Raw genomic sequence first — 19,223 nt, forward strand, 5'->3', positions numbered from 1 at the left:
AAGTCGGGAGGAAATTGCGGCTTGGGTGACAAGAGTGCATGCCTCCAATCCTCCCCATACAAATCCGCTACATACATCTCCCTTGCCGCTCTCATGATCGAGAAAGTAGCAGGCCAATCGCTAACCTGAGATTTAGGATTTAAATATTTGGGAAATCATTTTGTGCCCTAGGGACTGTGTTGAGCAGGATAAATGGTGGTACAACGTCAGAATTTTGCAGATAGGGAGACATTGCATGTATTGACTGCAAGTATCTAAAGAACAGTGACCTGGGCAGCAAAAAGCCCTGTCGGGAGCCTGAGAAGGAGCGAGTGTGGGTCTGACACACAATATCTTTCATTCTCGAAACGCCAATGACCAAAAAGCCTTGCAAGGAGGGTATCTGTGGGATTTGCGTGCCAACTTATACTGTGGTTTCCCCTGTAATGATGTGGTGCCAGGAGAGTGGATCGGATAAGCCCCTCTAAATCTTAAAGAACCAGTCTAGTTAAGGGAGTCAAGTGTTTAGGAGTTTCTCCCATATAAGAAATGTTGCAGATTTATTTTCCCATAGCCCACTGGTCAGTCTGTTAAGCTGGACCAGACAGCGAACCATACATACGCACATCCATCATACTCAATTACCAGCAAACTGCAAATTGTAGGATTTTGTTATAGAATCCAGGAGGGCTAACCACCCGATGGGGAGTACCCGAGCAGTGCTACAGTATAGGTAAAGAAGGAGTCAGGTAAATGGTTTTAGAGGGTACATATCATCTTTGGGCAGAATACCCTTTTAACTATAGCGAAAAGGCCCATAATTCACGGTAGTGGGTTGCACTAGTCATGGTCACTCTTGAACGAGTCCCAGAGCAGGGCTACATTGGCAGACCATGCAGTGGCCAGATCATATGCCATAAATACACCTAGATACCGAACCTCTGTATTTCCATTATTGACACCCTGTACAATATGGATTTGAGCCAGTTTACTGAGGGTCCACAATGCTGACCGAAGCAGTTCAGTAGGCCCATCTCAGAAAACCAAGGAGAACTGAGATATATTAAGAGTCAGCATCTAGTGAAACTGGGTCTTACTGACTGGGCACCATTCAAAGCCACTGATCCAGCTGTTCAAATACACTCTGCCAGTGGTTAACTCGACAGGCAATGAGCACTGGGGACTAGGGGAAATCCTGCAGATATCACAACCCATTAGGAATATTTCCAAAGGAACACAGTTAACCCGTACCCACGCAAGCAGTTGGCCCTAGAGGAGGTAGAAGCATTGATGAAAATGTGTGCCAAAGCCCTTTGTTGTCAAAACTGTGAATAGGTAATGCAATCCCACTGATCGCCTTTCCAAATCTGTTAGAAGGAGTTCAATTGGGCCTTCCAGTTTGGAGGCGAGAGCCAAAGCATTGTGTAGGTTCTCAATAATGCAGTAAGTGGATCCCGCAGCCATAAAGCAGCTCATGTCATAATGTACTAGGGAGCAAATAAAATATTGTAGCTGACTAGAAAGAGCTTTGGCCAATATTTTGGGCATTTGTCACCTTGCTAAGGTCACTTGTAAAGGCATCTTCTCCAAGGACATAGAAAATAATCTATGTAAGTGGAGAAGGAGTGGGGAGGTTTAGAGGCTGAAAAACTTGGCATGGAAGCCATTGGGCACAGGGGTTTTACCAGTTTGCAGCTATTTAATTTACTCTAACAACTGTTACATTGAGATCTCATGTTCTAGCCTAGCAATCTCTGCTGTGGACAGGTGTTGCAGTGGGACAGAGAGTACAGGCACCTGATTACTGCCACAAGCACAATGGGCGCTTGGCATAGAGGGCACGGTACTGTGATGCAAATTTATTGGCCACTGCACATCTCTCTGTAACCATCTCATCAAGGGCGCTGTAATCCCCTTTTACATACCTACTCTGACTCTCACATCTGCCTAGCCAAAGCAACAATTGCCTACTTTATGCACTTTGCACTGCGAGGCCTCCCACAAATTTCAGGATTAATCCATTCTCAACTGCTTAAGAGCTAGCTACATAGATTCTAGGCTTCTGAAACAGATTCATATCTGGAGGCATGGAATTTAGAGTCGAGGTGCACCAAGATGACTTCCAGGAGATCAATTATTTTGTGCTTGTTCCCCGTAAAATGTCATATAAATCCCATTGCCCTACCTCTAATCACAAGTGCAGAAAATATAGGTTGATTTCAGTCTGGATTTTTCAAACAAGTCTTCCTTTGTGAGCCACCAAGCAGTCTATCTCAACATCCCACTAACAATCGGACCTGCTGGTAGGGGAAAGATTTGATAATCCCTGCAGAAGAATGTAAAGAATATGAAAGGTGTGCTCCTGAGAAGAAAGTGTGTTCCTTCAGGAAAGTATATCGGGCTTGCCCTACATCTACCAGAACCACAAAAACAACAAATTCATGTCTTAAAATCAATCAATCAATTAAGCATTTGTAGAGCACGATACTCACCGAGAGGGTCTCAAGGTGCTAGGGGGGAGGGGGAGGATGGAAGAGGAAGCAGCTACTGATCGAACAGCCATGTCTTGAGAAGTCACCTGAAGGTCAGCAGGTCCTGGATCTGTCTCAGGTGGGTGAGGAGGATGTTCCATGTCTTGGCGGTGAGGTGGGAGAATGATCTGCTTCCGGTGGTCGTTCAATGGATGCGTGGGACAGTGGCGAGGGTGAGGTAAGAGGAGCGAAGCTGGCGGTTCGGGGTGTAGAAGGTGAGTCGTTCGTTGAGATATGCTGGTCCGGTTTTGTGGATTGCTTTGTGCACGTGGGTGAGGAGCTTGAAGGTGATCCTCTTGTTGACTGGAAGCCAGTGCAGGTCTCTCAGGTGGGCGGTGATGTGGCTTTGGCAGGGGATTCCGAGGATGAGGCGTGCGGAGGCGTTTTGTATGAGTTGAAGTCTTTTCTGGAGTTTGGCCGTGGTTCCTGCGTAGAGGGTGTTGCATTAGTTCAGCATGCTGCTGACGAGGGCTTGGATGACCGTCCTTCTGGTTTCGGTGGGGATCCAGCTGAAGGTATTGCGGAGCATGCAGAAGGTGTTGAAGCAGGAGGAGGAGACAGCGTCGACTTGCTGGGTCATAGAGAGCATTGAGTCCAGGATGAACCCCAGGTTGCAAGCGTGGTTGGTGGGTGTGGCCTGCCACCAGGAGTCGTCCCATGCGGAGGGGGTGGAGCCGAGGAAGAGGACCTCCGTCTTTTCAGAGTTCAGTTTCAGCCGGCTGGTCTTCATCCACTCTGAGACGGCCTTCATTCATGAGGGTGGTGATGAGCTGGTCTTCGGTGACTTTGTTCCAGCTGCGGTGCGGGGTTTGTTATGGTTGGTTGTGCGTGGTGTGTTTCTGGAAGGAGAAGTGGGTGCAGTGGTGGTCGGTCCAATGGAGTTCGGTGGTATGACTGAAGGTGACGTGATTGCTGGCGTAGAAGATGGGGTCGAGGGTGTGTGCGGCGGAGTGGGTGGGTGGGTGTCGTGATGAGCTGTTTGAGTCCGAGGTTGTCGATCAAGGTTGTGGAGTTGCTGTCGTTTGCTTTCTCGAGGTGGAAGTTCAGGTCTCCGAGGAGGAAGTAGTCTGTGGAGGCGAGGGCGTGTGTGCTGATGAGGTCGGTGATGGAGTCGCTGAACTGTGGTCGGGGTCCCGGGGGTCTGTAGACGAGGGTTCCTCTGAGGGTGGTGTTGTGATCTATGTGGATTTGGAAGTGTAGGTGTTCGGCCATGCTGAGGGAATCTTTGGTGTTGGTTGAAATTCTGATAGTGTTCCTGTGGATGATGGCGATTCCTCCTCCTGGTTTGTTGTTTTGGTTCCTGCAGGTGATCTTGTAGCTGTCCAGGTTTGGCTATGGCCATGTCCGGCACTGAGGAGGCGTTCATCCAGGTTTCCGTCAGGAAGGCGACGGAGGGAGGATGAATCGAGTAGGTCCCAGAGTTCAACGGCGTGCTTCTGGACTGTAGCAAATGAAGTCAATGTGGGCCCCAGTGCCAAAGCTTTATCAGTTGACAGTGAGAAATTTGTGTACCCCGATAATCTTACACCTCTCAAAACACTTCAATAGCATGCATATGGGGAGGTGGATCGAGACAGTGTTACAAAATCAGCACATCAAAATACAGTTAAGTAGGAAGGGCTGACTCAAAAAGTGAGTTGTCAAGCAAAATTAGAAGATTCATAAAGATTTATCACAACAATGTAAAGGTTCAATACAGAAATTGTAAAGTACAGATGTAAGAAGTAATTTCCAGGAAGGTTTTCAGTAATAGGACATAACACAATAACAGCCAAAATCAGCAAACACTTTGACAGCATCCCTATTAGCATTGGAAAGTCATCTGCCTAACCCCCAAATTGAAGTGTATGTATAGGAAATGTTCTCATAGAATAGAATGGAAAGTGGAGATTCATCATGGTGTCAACAAAACAAATACATTTTCATCAAATCAGAACACTAAATTAAAGAGCATCATATGGCTTTACCACCTAAGCACTATCCCACCACATGAATGTTGATTCAACCCTCTCAATACTAATATCATCCTGAGATTTCAGAACAAACTGGTTACAAAACAACAGTGAACAATTGTGAATGAATGCAATACTGCATGCAGGGGGAAGAACATTGAAAAAATGTAACATTAGTGCGCCAAAGCTAGAAATTCTTCTTTGGGAACAACGTCCTTTGAAAATCAAAATTACTTGCTTGACTACATGCAGCAGAAATAATAAACAGTGAATGTGACATGTTGTGATAGCCATTTTGATAAAGATGGTATTGAGGCCTAGCTGAGGCCTAGTTAGCATAACAAACATTTTCCTTTCTTTAACAGGTAATATCAACATGCTTTAAAAGGCAAGAGCACCATATATGTATAAAACATGCATTCAAGTATAGATTACTATTCTGAAAATTGTTAATGATGCACAATTAATATTATAGGTTTGTGTGGTCATGGGAGCTGTCTAGCCACCCTCTCCGCTACCAGAGACCTCATCAGCTCTGGAGCAGCAGGTCAAACATAACAGAGATTATCGGTATAACAAAAATGTCCATGGGACCCATCGCAGCTCTTTCTAAGTGTGACTGCTATCTTGTGCTACCAGGCCACACCCCTGATGAATACATTGTTGGTTAAGCTACTTTTTCTGTAAAGATGTGAAACTGTGGCTTTCGTATGATGTTCATGTTTCGTATTTAATATATCAATACAACTTTTTATGATATAAAAAGATAGAAATGATCTTCTGCCCGTGTCATATGGTGAGAGTACATTTTCGCTATAATGATGTACAATGCAATTTTATCAAACTGTGATCAGGTTTTTGTGAATGATAAAAGCACCTGGCCCGCTATATTAAAGTTATACATTTCCCATTAGCATATAGCACCTACTTTTGACATTCATGCTGCCCTCGTGGTGCCATTTTATGGTCAAGAGATGTCTTAATTTGCATGAGATGCAAAACAAAAGGCCTGGCTCAGAGAGGGTGTTCAGTATTTACAGATATACTCAAAGTAAACTTAGAAGTTTTTCATTCATACTCATGTCTATTCCCACGCTGCTTCATCCTCATTTGCCCAGTGTAAGTGGGAGATAGTAATCAGCACAGCACAGTCTCGTCTCGGTGATCCTGTCCACTGTTTTGCGCAAATCCTGTCGAATGAGAATGACATCAGAGCCCACCACCCCTATTTTAGCCTCCAACCAGTCCCTCGACTGCGTGATGGCCACCATCAGTGTCGCATTGTCTGGCATGGTGCCACTAGGATCTTGTGCCTGGGCACCTATGCCCGTGCAGCGGTCCATGGTGCTCTGTATGGTTGGGACCCCTGGCACCTTATCTTTCACCATTGTATGTCTCTGGTCCAGTCTGGGAGTCCGGGCCTAGGTAGCCTCTGGAGTATATCAAGCGCACTCTACGCTCAAGGACCTTGCCCTGTGTCACCCTGGTGACATGAGCCGAGTGGTCCACATATAGCTTCCAGACTGAGCTCTACGGTAGAGGAGCTGGGCTGGACTAACACCTGGAGCAGACTCCACCTGACTGACCAGGGGTTCACATATTATTCTGGGGTACATGACTCCAGCTCTCGTCTAGACTATATCTTTGTGCCTACCACCTGTTCTCACAGGGTGAGGGCCGGTAGATGCTGCCCAGGGGCTTATCAGATCTCAACCTGGTAACACTTGGGCTCCAGATAGGGCCTGGATGCCCTGTCTTCTATTGGCGTCTCTCAACTTGGCGGCTTCATGAGAAACAATACTAGACGCATATGCAACAAGCGATAGAGAATTATTTCGCCCGCAACGAGGGGTCGGTGACATTGGTTGAGACTATATGGGAGGATATGAAGCCAACGCTCTGCGGTGTAGATTTTTCTTTTTGTGCTGCGCTACATAAGTGTAGTCAGGAGACACTGGTGTGTTTGGAGGCCCAATTATAGAACCGGAACAGAGTGGCTGTGGGGAGGAAGGAGGCCAGGCACGTCGCCAGTTGCATCTTATGCAACAGATCCACACGAGTGAATTATTTGATGAGGCTAGGCAGTCCTGGCTTGCCTCTCATAGTAGGATTTACTAGTGGCGGAATAAATCCAGTAAATTATTACACTGTCTGTGTCCACAGGCGCTCCAACCATCCAATATCCCAGGTTTTCTTGGGCCGGTTGGTGGGTGCTTAGTGAGCCCACTCAGATCGCCGCTAGTATTGCAGGTTACTTCACGGATCCCTATGCCCCAAGGGAGACTCTACTGGAGGAAACGATACAATGATTTATAGACGATCTGCCACCAAGGGTTTTACCGGATGCAGCAAGAGCTGAACTAGATACCCCTCTTACAACTGAAGAACTGGATGCTGCGTTGGGGGATCTGCACACAGGTAAGGCACCAGGACCGAATGGCTTCCCGTGCGAGTTCTTCAAGACCTACTTCTTTCAGCTAGGGTCCCATTATATGGAGGTGGAGGAAGCCGCTGTGAAAATAGGCCACCTCCTGCCAGATTGGAGACACCCCGAAGTGGTGGTGTTATTTAAACAAGGTCGACCCCAGGAGCAGCACATCTATCCATGAATGCAGAGCAACACACTAATTCCTTAACCCACTCCCCTTTCCATCTTCCTAATTCTATGCATTAAACTATCTACTTATGTATGCAATGATCCAGCTTCCTCCTACACCCATAGATTAATTGGTTTACACACATCCATGCATGCATCTACCCAGTTGTACACACACACACACCCACGCACACATACCCACATAGACATCCACAGACCTGAAATACACTCACATCCATGCCAGCCATCTATTCCTGTAATTTTATACCCACAAACATACTTCAATAACCTTCAATTGACACACCACAAACTCATACATCTGTGTGTGTGTGTGTGTGTGTGTGTGTGCGGGTGTGTGTGTGTTTGTGTGTGTGTGTGCGTGTGCATGTGCCACATGACCCTCGTGCCTCATTACAAGTGGCCCCTTAATTCTGATGGACCTGGTAATAGCAGTTACCGGCTGCATCAAAATTATGAGGTCCATGGAGGTTCCAATGATCTGTTTATTTTCACATGGAGATTTGGCTGTGTGAAAATTCAACGGAAGGTGAGGAATTTCCAGGCGAATCGGACCCTAAGGAGCAGACTTTCCTGGTAATTCCTAATTTCTAAGGGGGCCCTTAGATCCTTAGGGTGCCACTTGTAATGTCCTGGATTTTCCCCACACCCAGAGCTACTGCTACCACTGCTATCTGTAACTTCTACGGTGAGGACAATCTGGCCCATTTTCCATGCCACTTGCAATGATGGCCTTCGTGTGTTGTATGTTATATGTGCCTGATCACAAGTGGGTCATAAAATTCCAATCTCTGCTAACCTCGTTTGGGCAGTGAACACAATACCATGTAATGAAGAGATATTGTTAATATCTCTGTGAGATAAACTCTACACCACTGCAATTTTTCTCAGGTGTATTTAAGCTGGTTAACCCTACCACAATTTCTGGATGGAAAATCCTAGTAATTACCAGGACATGCAGTTGATGTTGAACCATATTATACTCATTCCATGTTTTATAATATTATTGTTTTGAAGAATTATTATGAAATCCTTACCAACAATTGTTCGAAGAAACACCGGCTGCTTCGGGCCCTACCCCACAGCATCTATTTCTGCAAAGGTGCATGTACTAGTCAGAACTGCGCTTCAGCAGTTATGTGTGCTCCTTTGTAAACAGGGTGATGTGTGAAATATAATATGAAGCCGCTGCTCATTGAGTACCAGCATCTAAATTCCCCACCCTTTTTGGGTTAGTCTCTTAGTAGGACGAGTGATTGAATTGTTTGAGGAGTTCTGCCCAACACAAGTCCCTTTGTTGCGTAAGGTTGCATAAACAGAGTTGTAAACAGCTTGACAAGGTCTGAAGAAATTTGAATTGCATTTATATAGCTCTTACTATCCGTGACAAGGTGTTGACGTACTATATGCCAGGCAGCATGCTGCTCCTGAACCAAGGTTACTGGTTTGTCCAGTATTATTGGTTATTGTTAGCTATTGGAATTAGCCTTGTGTGCCCAGGAAATCACTCCATTCATTCACTCCAGTTTCTTTGTGGTAGATTAACTTTATAGGAGTTATCTGTGGTCATTACCGGGGGAGGGTAAGAGACAAATGCACATGGTTTGTAGGAATAATAGAGAAGCTAGAGGAGGTTAGGTAGTGTTAGGTTGCAAGTGAATGACTTTCGGATGAGCGAAAACGTTGTGACCTGGGAAATGAGTTGTGGTTAATTTTCAGAAATAGAACAACAGAGATTAAGGCAAATATGCATGTTACAGAGTAGGTTGTGCGAGAGTACAGACATGTAGAGGATGGAAAGGAAGGAGAAGTAAAAAAGGAGAACCAACAACCAGATGTTGTAAGAAAAGGTCAGTATCTCATGCCAGAGTTATACATAGGATCATTTTGAGAAGCATGCCATTTGAGGATGCAAGACTGTAGAAAGGAACAACATTATTTGCATTTGCATGTGAAGGCAGTGCTAAATAGATGTTTTTGAGAGGCACTACAATCAGGAAATAGTCTTTCTGCTGCGAGGCTACTGTTAGACCACCACTTCAGCCAGGCCGGTTTATGAGCTCAAGGGTTGGAAGCAAAAAGTAATGGCTGGGTACTTATGTAAGGAAATATCAAAAGCTTTAGGCTGTGCTCAAAGGAAATAGAAAACTCAAGATCTCAGCAATATAAGAAAATATATGGGTAGTGAATGCAAAAATTGAAAATGCTGTAGCAGATATCTTGTGATGTCCATCCTCTCATGTTTAGCTCACAGTATTAATTATAAAAGCAAGATGGGATCCATTTGCATATGCCTGGTTTGATATGGTACAAGATGGAAGGCAATGACAGTCTTCCTAGACAGTGTAAGTGTACAGCCAATATGGCTGTGGCTGGATGGTGGAAATGCAGACGCAGACGAATGGTGACTGGGCTTCCTTTACAAATTCAGGGAAGGCTTTGTTAGCAAAGGCCCACTGATAAGACTTCCTGAAGCACTGTCCTTTGATAGATAGCGAGGATGAGGGGCGGAACTGTAGATTCTGTTGTCTTTTGGTGAAAGGGCACTTTAGATGAGGCCTAGCCTTTTGTCTTCCTCAAACACCTCTTTGTGCCTTGGTTGTGAATGCTCCAGCCTGGATATTACCCTGCTGTGAGGGGCATCACTTCACAAAGGCTGTGTCTGGAATGCATCCTGGAAAAGACGTTTGAAAGGTGGACCACCTCAAACTGGTTCTTATGAATGAAACAGTGGATGCACGTCCAGCAAGAGGCAAGCTCAAATTCAGTTTTTATTCTACTATTGACAGAATGTTTTATGTACTATGAGACAGAGGAGATTGGAGACAAAAAAGTGTTTGCAAAGCCATTTTCCTCCAATAAGGAAGAAAGCATCTGGGCAGCACATTGTGCTGGTCTGTGCATCACTCTTCTTACGGGGCCCACATTCAATTTGTGATTAAAAACACAGCTACAGATTCTGAAATACCACACTCAGGATTTGTTGAGTGTGTCCTGGCCCTTCTTTGTCACACAGTTTCCAAACATATTTCCCCTCACTTGTTATTACAGAGCTAAAGGAATCGCAGCAGTTCAAAAACAATTCTAGTGTGCTGAACAGCCCAAAGAAACAATATTAAGCTGCGCTTGCGACACAAACCTCAAGTATGCAGCTGTAAATGATTTCCTTTAGCATTTATTTCCGACTTTTCCCCTGACATATGGTTACCAGGAAAACAAGCATTGAAAGTAATCTAGTCTTTATCAAATTCATTCGTGGATAGAAGCAGATACATGTTCCTCTATCGTGCTTTGAAACGTTTTGAAAATTACCCAATAGAACCACTTGGGGACAGATTTACAAAAGTGTCACCCATCACAGCGCAGCAGCAAAAGATGCTGCATTGCGTTGCGTGACAGGGAGGGAGCAGGAGTGCGCCTTATCTACATAGATATGGCTCTCTCCTCCCCTCTGCCTACTGCCGGTGCAGAATTTTGCAGCCGAGTACCATGCACACATATTTGTGCCATAGTGCAAGCATGTGTACATAAGCCTATAGGTTTTGTACTAGAAGGTTTCCAGTCCAGTACAAAATACTATGCTTAGGCAACTTTTAAATCTTTTCATACTTTATATGTGTACTGTACAGTGCAGCACATATACAAAGTCGGGGAAAAAAAGGAGAAATCAAATAATTTCATTATTTTTTTACCCAAAATCCTATCTGCTATTGTTAGTAGATAGGATTTTGCATCCAAAAGCATCGGTGGGTGCATGGGAACGCCCATGTACCACCCATTTAATGCCCCCTTATGGGCCTAGGTAACTTTCTAGTGCAAAACAAGCTTTGCACTGGAAAGTAAATAACAACAAAAACATTTTGCGCTGGTTTGCTCTACTTTTGTGACGCAAATACAGTGCAAAATGTTTGTAATTCTAGCCCTAAATATTATATTTGGCAGTGGCAATTCGGGTTTTGGCAAGAACAATTCCAGACACCTCAAATTCCCATGCTAGGATAAAAGAAATAGCTGTAAAGATGTTACTAAGAGAAGCTGATTCGCCTTTGCATTGCACAGCTGCTGCCCCTCGAGGCACCAATAAGTACGGCTCATGCAGAGTGACTGGGGTCTGTCAAAGGCCCTTGCATTGCGAACTGGTCAGCAAAGTGCATGAAGGATGGGTAGGATCAACTGCTGGCCTCTGGCTCCTGTGGTAAATATTCTTTTCACCTAAACTGAATTTCATACGGAATCTTAAAATAAAGTAAAATAGCTCAGAATAACAAGAGGCAGAATCCGTGGTATAAGAGGTTTTCTAAATGGGCTTTATTCCAAAATGGCCGACTCGAGTCGCGGCCTTCAGGTTCCGTCACCACGAGGGTTCAGGAAGTGAAGTACAATACTTTATTGACAAGAAGTAACTTTTATAGGTCATACATTACAATGAAACGAATGCAAAAGGCGTAACAATTTGATAAGATAAATGACATGGTAATACGTAATCGAAACTAGGCGTAATAAGGAGCAAAAAGAAACATGATTGGCTCTGATTATCTTACATAGGTGGATCTATAAGATAATCCTTAACATAGATGCGCGCGCAGCAGCATGACGTGTGATTGACGTGCAACTAGGGGGTGAAGGGGACTTGACATTTAGCTCTACATGTGGAGACGAGAAGTCTGGGGGGTCAAGTCAACCTAATCCCAAATCATATCTAACATCCTATGTTTAGAGAACGATGTTATCCACAAGGAAGGACTCTCGGACAGAATCTATTCTATACTGACTGTGTGTGCGTGTACAAGCGTCTAAGTGCCTATATGAGATGCGAGGGGCAGAAAACGTTCCATGGCAACAGGGCTATGAATCACTTGCAGGAGGACGGAAAGGCTGAGTCCTTTGCTTGTGAGCAAAAGGAAATGTTTACCTAAATCACTAGACAGGAATGCATCGGCTGAAGAGCAAAATAGATAATTCGAAGGTGAAATACAGCTTCTTGGCAGGCAGGCGAAAACTGGCCGAGGCAGGCACCGTTAGCTGCACAGGGAGTAGGACAAAGTTCATGGATACAGATGCGAGCTCAAGCTGAAACTGTCAGAGACAGAGAGCAGGGAAAGGCTTTGAGGAAAGAATCGGGCCTACTTGCCTGAACGGTAAAAATGGAATAACTTAGCCATATAAAGTCGGTGGTCTTTCATACTTAGGAATCGAATATCCAGCCCATTGATGGCGGATCTGACAGAGAACATGTCGACGGTAGACACACATATGTTTGCGTCTTAGAAACTGGAACTGGAGGGAACATACATGTACTTGTAACATGCATATAGAACCGTTGGGGTCCAAGATAGGGGACATAACTGATCAGGAAAATCCACATTTCCACATTCCCTCCTTGTCCCCTACTTGCCCTTCAAGAGATATCAATCTTCATCATTCCATCGATTTGCTCATGGAGCATCATTTCTTCTTCCTTCTTTTTCCGGCATTTTGAACGAGAACTTTGATATGGAATGCATGATGTGGCACACAGACCACAAATCGCTGGTCCACATTGTAGGCATAAACAACAACTGAAGAGCATAAGAAGGCCAATACCTAGGAAGGATAGAACTCTCCATCCCCAGGCTGATATCACACTCCAAAACCACCCGGACCACGTCCAAGTGCCTGGATTCTCGTGTATCTGGCTCACAATCTTATGAAGGCGTGTTATAGCTTTATATACAGATGGCGAATTTTCTGGTATGAATATGCAGCAGCTGGATCCGATGACCCTGCAAGCTCCGCCCCTATCGGCCAGGATGACGTCAAGGACAAGACGATTCTGGAGAACAACAATTCTCATCACTGATTGTTCCTCTGTCAGATTGCCTAGGGCGGCTATAGTCTCGTTTACTACAGCTTCAAGAGTCTTGGTTAGTCTGCGTATCAGCTTACTATTTGATATTGTACCTATATAGGGAAAGATACCTTTATTGAAATCTACATACTTGTCCCATGCCGTCTCAGTATAATCGACAACTGGGAGATCTCTTCGCTCTCTTTTGTGTACTAAATGAACATTTCGATAATAATCAGGGGGGGCTAGGAAAACAGGTGGTAAAAGGAATGCTATGTAACAGGTACCATCCCAATCTAGAGGCAGACGCATATATGCCGTCTGACCACATATAAAGTAAGAATGGCGAGAAGCTCTAAATGAAGATTTACCTTGATCCCTATATTCTATTGTAGTAACGCATTGGCTATGGCCCATATGTATGGAACCAACTTTTCTTACACATAATTCACCCTTAACTGGAAATACTGACATAGTGGGCAGAATTAGTTCAACTTCGGATTTGACATTCAGAATCATAAGATTAGGCGTAAAATTACCTAATTTATACACTTCGTTTTCTAAATCAGTTCCTGTTCTACTGGGGTGACCCTCCTTATTAGGGTGACAGACTTTGAATAAAACTAGATTCAGATTTCCCCATATCCAATGTTGTTGATAAACTGCTGTGTCTGGGTCTATGGAATTTAGTAAACTAAACCATGCTCCACAGGAGCCATTGTGTGTGAACGGATGTGGAAAGAAAGGCAGAACTCCTTGGTTATTCTGATAGGGAGGGAGTCGGCCACACACCCAACAATTGGTGGCATTACTAGTCTGATGGGAATGATGTAACATACTAATGAAAGTGTTATTGCGCAGCGCAAGTCTATAAGATAATTCATGTGGCGGTAGGTCACTAAAAGAATGTTCAGCAGCAACATTATAAACATGTCTAGAAATAGGATGATATATATGCAAAATCACACTCGTAATAATTATTAAAACACTCAATAAAAACAGAATTAATAATGTCCTCACACAGTAGCTACGCAGTGATTTACAATACGCCTGTCGTTTCAACATTTCTCTGGTATTTTCTCTACTCAGGTCCAAGGGATACATGTCAGAGACAATTCAACCGCTTCACCTTGGAGAGGACTTAAACAATCAAATTGCTCGACTGTTTGGGCCTAAGTTTTAATTTATAGCACTGAGAGTCATTCTTTTCAACAAAAGGAAGTTTTGAATCAGTCTGTGAGGGAGTGCAGGGCACAGTGTCTATATCCGAGGATAGTCCATGAAATTTCTTAATGTGGCTGGAATGTATCCAGCCCTTGCGGCCCTCAACTTTCACGGCTGTTCTTGTGGTCAGCAGGACTAGCTTCGGTTCTTTCCACCTGGGCTCCAACTGGGTTTTCCGATCGAAATTCCTCACAAATACCAGATCACCCGGAGCAACGTCATGGGGTTTCACCGCAGTATTGTCAGGAAAAGCTGCAGCTACCTGTGAACGACAAGATTGTAGTGCAGACATCAAGGAAGCCAAGTAGTCTGTCAGCATATTACAATTAACATCAGTTATTTTACGTGGTATAGGCGTCCCCCACATATTTGGTGGCCTTCCGAAGATCACCTCATACGGGGATAGCCCTGTTCGAGAGTGTGCTACCATTCTTATGTAAAATAGTGCAACTGGTAAGGCTACTATCCAGTCAACACCTTTCTCCTTACATATTTTAGACAATCTGATTTTCAAAATTTGATTATGTCGTTCCACGAGGCCTGCTGCCTCGGGGTGTCGGACACAGTGGAATTTCCACTGATATCCCAACAAAAGTGAGACATGTTTCATTAATTCGGATGAGAAAGGCTGGCCGTTATCTGAATATACAACACGTGGTAAACCGTACCGTGGGAAGAATTCTCGAACTAACTGTTTGGCAGTAGTCGGGCCGTGTAATCTGATACTGGGTACGCCTCAGTCCATCAGGAGAGAGCGCAGACAACTACAAGAACATATTTGAATCCTCGACATCGTTCCATCTGGATATAATCCATTTGGAGCACTTCAAAAGGATGATCAGGAGTCTGGAATCCACCCTGTTCTACGGGAACACTTTTTCCTGGGTTGAACTGACAACATATCATACAGGTACGGACCTTTTGTTTAGCTGCTGCTCGTAAATGTTTATTGAACCAAATGTGTTGAATGCTATCTAACATAGCTTTTTCTCCTAAATGCGCCGGGCTGTGAATTGTAGCTATAATGGCTTGGACCATAGAGTCAGGAAGAAACCATACAGATTTCTCCTTCGTCATCCATCCCTGATCTGTCTGGATCCCTCCTAGTTCAGTCCATTTCTTTAATTCTTCTGCAGTAGCATGTGTCTGTATGTCAATTACGTCAAGTGCGGGATCCTTAATTGTCATACACTGTGTTGGTGTCTGAACTATTGGCTTTGTCATGTCTAATGTGCGGTTCTGAGCAGTCTGTTTAGCTGTTCTGTCAGCTAAATCATTGCCTTGAGAAATGATATCAGTAACCTTCGTGTGTGCTTTACATTTCATAATCGATATAGCAGTGGGCAGATGTATTGCGTCTAACAAGGCATGAATGAGGGGTCCGTGCTGAATGTGGGCACCGTGGGAGGTTAAATAACCTCTCTCTCGCCACAGCACGCCGAAGTCGTGTACAACTCCGAATGCATAACGTGAGTCAGTATATACATTAACTTTCTTATTTGTGGCTTGAATACAGGCTTGTGTTAGAGCAATAAGTTCTGCTGCTTGGGCTGACAAAGTATCTATACAATTTGTCTCAATAACTTCAGTGTCTGTTGTGACTGCATACGCGGCCACTAAATCTCCTGTACTTGTTCTCATGCACGATCCGTCTACATACAACGTCAGGTCTGGATCTAACAATGGAACGTCTGTCAAGTCTTGTCTAGGTTTCGTCTTTATTTCAATGATTTCAACACAATCATGAGCTAGTGGGTCTGTTCCAATTACAGGTAATAATGTAGCAGGATTCAATGTATTACACCGTCGGATCTCTATGTGTGGCTGAAACAATGTCAGTTCATAACCGGTAAGTCTTGCTATGGTCAAGTGTTGTGTTTGTGTTCGGTTCACAAGAACCTCTACTGCATGCGGTACTTGTACTGTCAATGGATGTCCTAACACTATGGCATCGCTTTGTCTGATTGCTAAAGCTGTCGCTGCCACTGATTTCAGGCATGCAGGCAAAGCCTGAGCTACGGGATCTAATGTACTGGAAAAATAAGCACATGGCTTGCGTGATCCTGCTTGATCCTGAGTGAGTACTGACAAGGCCGTACCTTCACGTTCTGTAACAAAGAGTGTAAAATGTTTGCTATAACATGGTGTTGCTAAAACAGGTGCTTGACATAAGGCTTCCTTTAGGCTTTCAAAAGCTTGTGTATGTTCCTGAGTCCAAGGGAGAACAGTCGATGTGGCTGCCTCCTGTGTGGTTAACTGAATGAGTGGTTTTGCTAGAAATGCGTACTGAGGGATCCACTGCCTACAATATGAAGTGAGGCCTATGAAAGCCCGCACCTCCTTTTGTGTCTGGGGTATTGACATATTAGCAATTAACTGGATGCGATCTGGTGTAAGCTGCCTTCCCTCCTTGGACAGCGAGTGACCAAGATAAATAACTCGCTGGACACAGAATTGCAGCTTAGAAGGAGACACCTTGTGCCCCTTGTCGGCTAGAAAATGTAAAACTGTCAGAGAAGCCTTTTCACATTCAGGTTCGCTTCTCGCGGTGATCAGCAGATCATCGACATATTGAAGCAGTGCAGTATTGACTGGCATGTGGATACTGTCAAGTTCTCGTTTCAGTGCTTGGCTGTAGATGCTGGGGCTTTCTGTGAATCCTTGGGGAGCGCGTGAGAATTTAAAGCTGCGCCCATTTAAACTGAATCCGAACAAGTATTGGCTTTCCGGATCTATTGGGACGCTGAAAAAGGCATTCTTGAGATCAATTACAGTAAAGAATGTTGCTTCGGAATCAATTGCTGTCAATAATGATGATATATCAGGGACCACAGGAAATTGTGGTACAATGCACTTGTTTAGTTCACGCAAATCAATAACCAATCGGTATACTGGTGGGGCAGTAGGATCAGTTCGTTTAAGAATCGGAATTATCGGTGAATTACATACATTGGAGTCTGTTTCTACAACTACTCCCTGGGCAATTAGCTCATCAATGATTTTCAACAAAGCCACTACAGCATCATGCGGTAACTTGTATTGTCGCATTCGTGGCAGTACCACTCCTGCTTTCAATGTGACTCGGTATGGTGTAATGTTCATGCAGCCGACATCCGTAGGGCCTTGTGCCCATAGATGTACTGGTAAAGTCTGTAGTCGGGGATCCATGTCTCTAGACACATAGTGACCTTTAAAATCACGTAAAAACAACCTTACTCCTTCCGGAGAACAACATATTATGGCTCCTAGTGCTTTCAGAGTTTTAATTCCTAACAGATTTTCTGGGCATGATTTAGTAAGCAATAAATCTGTAGTTCGTGTCAAAGGTCCTATCGTAAGTGGGAGAGGCTGTGATACTTCATTAACAATAGGTTTTCCTGAAAAACCAAGGGAAACATTTTGTGAGCCTGAGAGGGGTGCCCCTGGAACTTCACTACGTTTTATAGTTGTTCGACTTGCCCCTGTATCGAGTAAGAATTTTCTATCTTGACCTAATAATTCACTATGTACATAAGGTCCTTCTTGATCTACAGGAATCTCGATAAGTGGTAAGTCAACTTCCCTCTCTAGGCTTGTTCATGCGTAACGCTGATACTCAGGATATTCATACTGTGCAGTCTGATACATTTGTCGTGTTGTGGTTTGTGTGGCAGTAGCAGGCAACGGTGGTGCAGCTGGCACAAACTGTATTGGCTGTTGTGCGGCTGGCATGGCCTGGGGATGCGGCATAGCTCCTTGTTCATTCTGATCTTGTCTGAGTGGCCGTGATCTTTCTTGTGTTTTACCTATGGCGATATTATGTTTTAAAACTGGACAATCATGTACGTAATGACCTGGCTTTTTGCAATAATTGCATGTTCCTTTTACCGGTCCTGCTGAATCGGACTGTGTCATACCCTTTTTATGTCCTTCAGCCGGTACTGTCTGAGACACTAGCATTTTCATTTTTGTATCTTTCATACGTCTTTGTTCGTGTTCTTGTTCATCTCTAATTCTATTGTGATGATACTGTAACATTTGTAGCATTTGTGACGGAGTGTTACTTTGCCAGGTACTCTCGAATTTCAATATTCTATTCTTTACTGGAGGTAATGCATTTTCTACTAATTTTGTCACAAATAAGTGTGGATACGATTCACTACTTGTTTTTATCCCACTATTTATTCCAAAACATTTTTCAAATCGGGCATAATAATCACTTGTGTCTTCATCATGCTTTTGTTTACAGGCCGTGATTGCACCCCAATCTTCCTTTTTCGTAGTTAATAAACGTGGCAGTACTTGTACTAGTAAACCTGGTAATGCTTTGACTTTATCCCCGAGTCCTGAACCTGCAGTTCGGGCCTTTTCCTCCGTTTCTAATGCTGTCCAATCTATCTTTTGGTCACCCACTTCCCACTCTTTTTCTTTCAGTTTTTCATAAATGCCAGCAGGTAAGAGCACCTTTAATATCGTCATAATATCAGGATAGGTATACTCTCCCATCAGTAACATGTCCTTAATTTCTCGGTGGAAACCCGCTGGGTCTTTGTCATGACTTGGTACTACTTTCTTCATTTCTAACAATTCAATTTTTGATATGGGTGTGTATACAAATACACGGTGAAACTGATTGTCTTCGCCTTTTATTGGGTGCACTTCTCGTAAGGGATTTTGTCTATCCATATAGTACGGCGTTCTTTCTCTGCGGGGCAGCGAGAGAGAATCCGGACTTACAAAAAGGACATACTGTTTACGTGACACTAATATCTCTTTAATTAACTTGTTACTAGAACCTCTCCATCTGTTCGTGAGTAGTTCCGTTAATATATCAGGTAAAGGACCAGGGTCAGCATGTTGGCTCTTATATAATATAAGGAGTTGCTGAATCATATAGATTCCAGCTAAACGTTGTTCATCTGCACTGAGATTAAAAAACGTGTGTGCTACGGTCTCATCACCGTATTTTTCAGGACTGTCAATCCAGTGAACGGCTGATCTGGCTAATTCTTGCTCATCCATGGAATCGAGGAGGTGGTAACCCCTTCGTTCTCGTAGTATTTTATCTGCGGCTTGAAACAAATGTTCAGGAGACTTCAGATTTATTACAGGCGTCG

At 44.1% G+C, this 19,223-nt stretch overlaps 1 protein-coding gene across 1 annotated transcript in view; it reads right to left on the minus strand.

Annotated features, from left to right (window-relative positions):
• Nucleotides 1–19,223, minus strand: part of LOC146862902 (uncharacterized) — a 350,846-nt gene that overhangs the window by 105,206 nt on the left and 226,417 nt on the right. The window lies entirely within an intron of this gene.

The sequence above is a fragment of the Triturus cristatus genome, chromosome 2_2 (genome assembly GCF_964204655.1).
Source record: "Triturus cristatus chromosome 2_2, aTriCri1.1, whole genome shotgun sequence".
NCBI classification, from domain to species: Eukaryota; Metazoa; Chordata; class Amphibia; order Caudata; family Salamandridae; genus Triturus; species Triturus cristatus.